Genomic DNA, 6,825 nt, shown 5'->3' with positions numbered 1-6,825 from the left:
CAGTTCTATAGCTGTACATGATGTTACATATGGGCAGTTCTATAGTTGTACATGCTGTTACATATGGGCAGTTCTATAGCTGTACATGCTGTTACATATGGACAGTTCTATATCTGTACATGCTGTTACAATATGGGCAGTTCTATAGCTGTACATGCTGTTACATATGGGCAGTTCTATAGCTGTACATGATGTTACATATGGGCAGTTCTATAGTTGTACATGCTGTTACAATATGGTCAGTTCTATAGCTGTACATGCTGTTACATAGGACAGTTTATAGCTGTACATGCTGTTACATATGGACAGTTCTATAGCTGTACATGCTGTTACATATGGACAGTTCTATATCTGTACATGCTGTTACATATGGACAGTTCTATAGCTGTACATGCTGTTACATATGGGCAGTTCTATAGTTGTACATGCTGTTACATATGGCAGTTCTATAGCTGTACATGCTGTTACATATGGACAGTTCTATAGCTGTACATGCTGTTACATATGGATCAGTTTCTATAGCTGTACATGCTGTACAATATGGACAGTTCTATAGCTGTAATGGGCTGGTGTCTGCTGTGGGCTCTGTCTCTCAGGAGCTGGTGTCTGCTGTGGGCTCTGGGCTCTGTCTCTCAGGGGCTGGTGTCTACTGTGGGCTCTGGGTTCTGTCTCTCAGGCCATGTACACACCCCATCTATAGAGCTGTGCCTCACTTTAGAGCCTCCCCCCTGCTCTCTACCCCACTGGCTTTAGTTCCACTTGGCTGAGCGATGAAACCAGTCAATATGTTTACCTAGCCCCATGTTTCAATTCTCCTCAAAATAAATTTATTCAAATGTTCCTCATGTATGGCTGCACTGCTGTACGGCTCCTCCTATAAGCCTGTTGACCCACATGTCACCCTGGCTGAGTCAATGGAGGAGTCTTAGCTTGACTGAGGGTGCTTGTCTGACTCTGCCTGGGTCTTACTCTGAAAATCAATAGCAGTATTCTGTGTGTAAATCCCTCTGTGTCGGAGCAGGCGCAGGCCTGGGATATTTAATCATAGTGAAATGTTAAAGATGGACGTGTCAGACCTGCCTGTTCTCCATGTAAATCCCCTTCTAATGAGCTGCTGCTCTCCCCACAGCCACCTGTGTCTTCCACCTGCTAACAACTACACACAATGAAGATGAGCATGTGTGCGTGCGTGCGTGTTTGTGAGGTTGTGTGTGTAACGGAGAATGGAATGCTCTGCCCCTCTCCCTCTTCCCTGACCATCTATTGTTTTCTCCGCCCCCCCATCTGTCTCCCCTCAACCCCAGCTCCCAGTGCCCCTCCCCTGCAGGTTACAGTCTTGATGGTGGGCAACCAGAACAGCACCTCCATCAGCATCTCCTGGGACCCCCCTCCTCCAGAACACCAGAACGGCATCATCCAGGAGTACAAGGCAGGTTACTGTGAGAAGATAGACTGGATGTAACCTGATGACTCTGGCTTACTGAGAGGCCATCAGAATCAATATAATACTCAACCTGACCCCACTGTGACAGGATGTTATGCTCTCTCTTCCTCTGTCTCTCTCCCTCTCTTCAGATCTGGTGCCTGGGGAATGAGACACGCTTCCACGTGAATAAGACGGTGGATGCAGCCATCCGGTCGGTGGTTGTGGGGGGGCTTCAGGTGGGGGTGCTGTATCGGGTAGAGGTGGCTGCCAGCACCAGCGCAGGGGTGGGGGTCAAGAGTGAACCTCAGCCTATTGTCATTGGTAAGAGACGCAGGGGGAGTGGAATGGGAAGGGAAACACACGAAAGGGGGCGTTATGGTAGATTATACAACGGGTGGGTCTAATCCTGAGTGCTGATTGGTTAAAACCGCTTTCCGGACGGTGCACATTTTTTTTATTTTTTTTATTTTACCTTTATTTACATTTGGGCAGACTTGATACAACATTTTGAACAGTAATGCAATGGTTCATTGGATCCGTGGAAAACTTTGCTTATACACTGCTGCCATCTAGTTGCCAAAATCTAACTTGCACCTAGACTCCTAAGTCATATAATGGCCTTTCTCTTGCATTTCAAAGATGATTAAAACATAAAAAAATATAAGAAAATGCATGTTTTTTTCTTCATATTATCTTTTACCAGAGCTAATGTGTTATATTCTCCTACATTCATTTCACATTTCTACAAACTTCAAAGTGTTTCCTTTCAAATGGTATCAAGAATATGCGTATCCTTGCTTCAGGTCCTGAGTTACAGGCAGTTCGATTTTGGTATGTCATTTTATATGAAAATGTAAAAAAAAATGTTCCGATGTCTCTCTGACATTTCCAACATTGTTCTATATTCAAATTTGATCTCCAGCTGTCACAGTAATGAATATGTCAAGAGTCGGGACGAGACAGACAGGCAGGTAGCTTTTTTCAGTCTAAATCATGAATCAGCATCATTTGTATGGATATATACAAATAAATGTCAATAGAAAACAGGTTAAATGAAGTGCAGTTAGTTTGCAGTCTTTCCAGCTTCAGTTTGAAGTGATTGTGTTCGCTGTGTTGTTGGCTGTGTTGTTGACTAGCTCCTCTGAACAACAGTGTCCTGAGGAGAGATCACATTTTCTATGCCAGGTGAAATCACTCATCAATAGCACATTGTTATGGATGTATCCAAATAACTGTCACTAGAAAATAGCTTAAACAAATGCAGCTACTTGTTATTCTGGCTGCACTGTTTGACGTGACTGTAAGTTAGCCCTAGTTGGCTAGCTAGAACGTTGCTGTAGTTGGCTCGCTAGAACGTTGCTGTAGTTGGCTCGCTAGAACGTTGCTGTAGTTGGCTAGCTAGAACGTTGCTGTAGTTGGCTAGCTAGAACGTTGCTGTAGTTGGCTCGCTAGAACGTTGCTGTAGTTGGCTAGCTAGAACGTTGCTTGTGTTGGCTCGTAGAACGTTGCTGAGTTGGCTAGCTAGAACGTTGCTGTAGTTGGCTTCGCTAGAACGTTGCTTGTAGTTGGCTCGCTAGAACGTTGCTGTAGTCTCGCTAGTTTTGGCTAGCTTAGAACGTTGCTGTAGTTGGCTAGCTAGAACGTTTGCTGTAGTTGGCTAGCTAGAACTTGTCATCCAGTTATGGCAATAGAACGTTTAGAACGAACGACTGGGTCACGTCCATACTGTAGATACAGAACAAAAATACTTAACGACTGGGTCTCGTCCATACTGTAGATCAGAACAAAAATACTTAACGACTGGGTCACGTCCATACTGTAGATACAGAACAAAAATACTTAACGACTGGGTCACGTCCATAATGTAGATACAGAACAAAAATACTTAACGACTGGGTCACGTCATATGTAGATATCAGAACAAAAAATATTAACGACTGGGTCACGTCCATACTGTAGAATACAGAACAAAAATACTTAACGACTGGGTCACGTCCCATACTGTAGATACAGAACAAAAATACTTAACGACTGGGTCACGTCCATAATGTAGATACGAACAAAATACTTAACGACTGGGTCACGTCCATACTGTAGATACAGAACAAAAAATACTTAACGACTGGGTCACGTCCATACTGTAGATACAGAACAAAAATACTTAACGACTGGGTCACGTCCATAATGTAGATACAGAAACAAAAATACTTAACGACTGGGTCACGTCCATACTGTAGATACAGAAAAAAAATACTTAACGACTGGGTCAGTCCATACTGTTAGATACAGAACAAAAATACTTAACGACTGGGTCACGTCAATACTGTAGATACAGAACAAAAATACTTAACGACTGGGTCACGTCCATACTGTAGATACAGAACAAAAATACTTAACGACTGGGTCTGTCCATACTGTAGATACAGAACAAAAATACTTAACGACTGGGTCACGTCCATAATGTAGATACAGAACAAAAATACTTAACGACTGGGTCACGTCCATAATTTAGATACAGAACAAAAATACTTAACGACTGGTCACGTCTCTGGCAACCAAACCGATAGAACGAACAACCAGCCGACTTGGTTAGCAACCCTAGATTTGTGTCGGGACTATTTCTTATGGAACGATGAAATAGTATGAATAAATGTATCAAAAATAAATGTTTAATGAAAATATGTTCACATCATATTTGAATATGTTGGCAACCCGTTATATAAAAAGTGATAATGCCCTCGAAGCCGGTGTTTGAGCCTAACAACACCTGTGCCAATATATCCTCCAAACACCGGCCTCGAGGGCATTATCACACAAATGATTGAGGAATGTAAAAGTGTCTCATTGACTACTCATCCATAATTACAGAAAAGTCCATTTAGTTTTTGAAGGATATCGTTTTTTTTATTGGAAAAAACAATCCCTCAATTAACATGGCCACCAGACAGGGAATAAAGAATGCTTATTTAAATTATCAATATTATCACTGATTGGGGCAAAAGTATTTACAATTAGAGAGCATGTGACATGAGTGATCAGTCAGACTGATTGTATTTAAATCATACGTCTGTTATTTTGATGTTGTAGGCCCAGGCTGTGGTGTAGGTCTGTTATTGTTATGTGTAGCCAGGTCTGTGGTGTAAGGTCTTGTTTATTGTTAATGTGTAGCCAGGCTGTGGTGTAGGTCTGTTATTGTTATGTGTAGCCAGGCTGTGGTGTAGGTCTGTTATTGTTATGTGTAGCCAGGCTGTGGTGTAGGTCTGTATTTGTTATGTGTCCAGGCTGTGGTGTAGGTCTGTTATTGTTATGTGTAGCCAGGCTGTGGTGGTAGGTCTGTTATTGTTTATGTGTAGCCAGGCTGGTGGTGTAGGTCTGTTATTGTTATGTGTAGCCAGGCGTTGGTGTAGGTCTGTTATTGTTATGTGTAGCCAGGCTGTGGTGTAGGTCTGTTATTGTTATGTGTAGCCCGGCTGTGGTGTAGGTCTGTTATTGATGTGTAGCCAGGCTGTGGTGTAGTCTGTTATTGTTATGTGTAGCCAGGCTGTGGTGTAGGTCTGTTATTGTTATGTGTAGCCAGGCTGTGGTGTAGGTCTGTTATTGTTATGTGTAGCCAGGCTGTGGTGTAGTTCTGTTATTGTTATGTGTAGCCAGGCTGGTGGTGTAGGTCTGTTATTGTTATGTGTAGCCAGGCTGTGGTGTAGGTCTGTTATTGTTATGTGTAGCACAGGCTGTGGTGTAGGGTGGGTTCTTGTTATTGTTATGTGTAGCCAGGCTGTGGTGTAGGTCTGTTATTGTTATGTGTAGCCAGGCTGTGGTGTAGCTCTGTTATTGTTATGTGTAGCCAGCTGTGGTGTAGGTCTGTGTAATTTATATGGACCAGGGACTGAAATGACCAATAACCGATGGCTTGGCCTGTAGTATAGTGTTTTTTTCCCCAATGTCACTCCTATAATCCCTCTCACAGTTCTCCAAGCCAAAGATTGCAGATATATTGTCATGTGTGCTCTTCTGAGAACCAACTCTTTTAGTGTCAGGCAGACAAGTCAGAGTGAGCTTCGATTGGTAGATCGATACGTAGCAGGGTGTGCCTCTCATCTCACACGGTCTATTTTATTGAAGTGAATTAGAGTCTGAGCTAAGCAAACAGCAGGATCACCTGAGGGGTTGCCATCAGCTTGTAGGATTTAGCCTCCCTCCCCTCTCTCTCTGTCTGCACGTTCACAGCACACCCACCACAGCCATGTTCTACTCTCTCAGTCAATATGTTAGCTGTTATTGACGAGAGGCTGGTGTTGCCTCTGTATCTTACCATATCTACACCTGGAACTCAATCCTAACTACAGGTCTGTGCATGAAATTCACATTTTCCTGTACATCTCCCATGGAGGTTGAAGGCATATCTTGAGGAAGAATTGAGCTCTTAGTGAATATGTGGGGACTATTATGGTGCTGCTATTGTCCCCAGCCGGCTAGCAATTGTAATAACAAAATGGTTTATTATAATGCTAAAACCTTTTTCACTGCTTCAACAAACAACCTGGCATACACACCCTCACACTGTCCCCCCTGTCCCTCCTATCCCCCTGTCCCCCCTGTCCGCCTTGTCCCCCCTGTCCCTCCCGCCCCAGGTAAGGACTTCCGTGACGTGATCATAAGTGGGAACAGGAACAACAGCATCACGGAGCAGATCACAGACGTGGTGAAGCAGCCAGCGTTCATAGCGGGGATCGGAGGGGCCTGCTGGGTTATCCTCATGGGCTTCAGTATCTGGCTGTACTGGAGGAGGAAGAAGAGGAAGGGGCTCAGCAACTACGCAGGTTAGACCAGCAGGCTGGAGAGTACACACAGCGACTACACAGGTTAGACCAGCAGGCTGGAGAGTACACACAGCGACTACGCAGGTTAGACCAGCAGGCTGAAGAGTACACACAGCGACTACGCAGGTTAGACCAGCAGGCTGGAGAGTACACACAGCGACTACGCAGGTTAGACCAGCAGGCTGGAGAGTACACACAGTACCACACCAGCGACTACGCAGTTAGACCAGTAGGGCTGGAAGTAACCACACAGCAACACGCAGGTGTAGACCAGCAGGCTGGAGATGTACACACAGCGACTACGGCAGGTGTAGACCAGTAGGCTGGAGAGTACACACAGCAACTACGCAGGTAGAGCCAGTAGGCGCGAGAGTACACACAGCAACCCACGCAGGTCTAGACCAGCAGGCCTGGAGAGTACACCACAGCGACTACGCAGGTTAGACCAGAGGCTGGAGAGTACACACAGCAACTACGCAGGTAGACCAGTAGGCTGGAGAGTACACACAGCGACTACGCAGGTTAGACCAGCAGGCTGGAGAGTACACACAAGCAACTAAGCAGGTTAGACCAGAGGCTGGA

At 44.7% G+C, this 6,825-nt stretch overlaps 1 pseudogene; it reads left to right on the top strand.

Annotated features, from left to right (window-relative positions):
• LOC112069017 (roundabout homolog 2-like) overlaps window positions 1-6,825 on the top strand; it is a 99,617-nt pseudogene that overhangs the window by 24,807 nt on the left and 67,985 nt on the right.

The sequence above is a fragment of the Salvelinus sp. IW2-2015 genome, unplaced genomic scaffold (assembly GCF_002910315.2).
Source record: "Salvelinus sp. IW2-2015 unplaced genomic scaffold, ASM291031v2 Un_scaffold849, whole genome shotgun sequence".
In the NCBI taxonomy this organism is placed as follows: Eukaryota; Metazoa; Chordata; class Actinopteri; order Salmoniformes; family Salmonidae; genus Salvelinus; species Salvelinus sp. IW2-2015.
The sequence above is the reverse complement of the archived record's forward strand: the minus strand, read 5'-3'. Positions and strand labels throughout refer to the sequence as shown.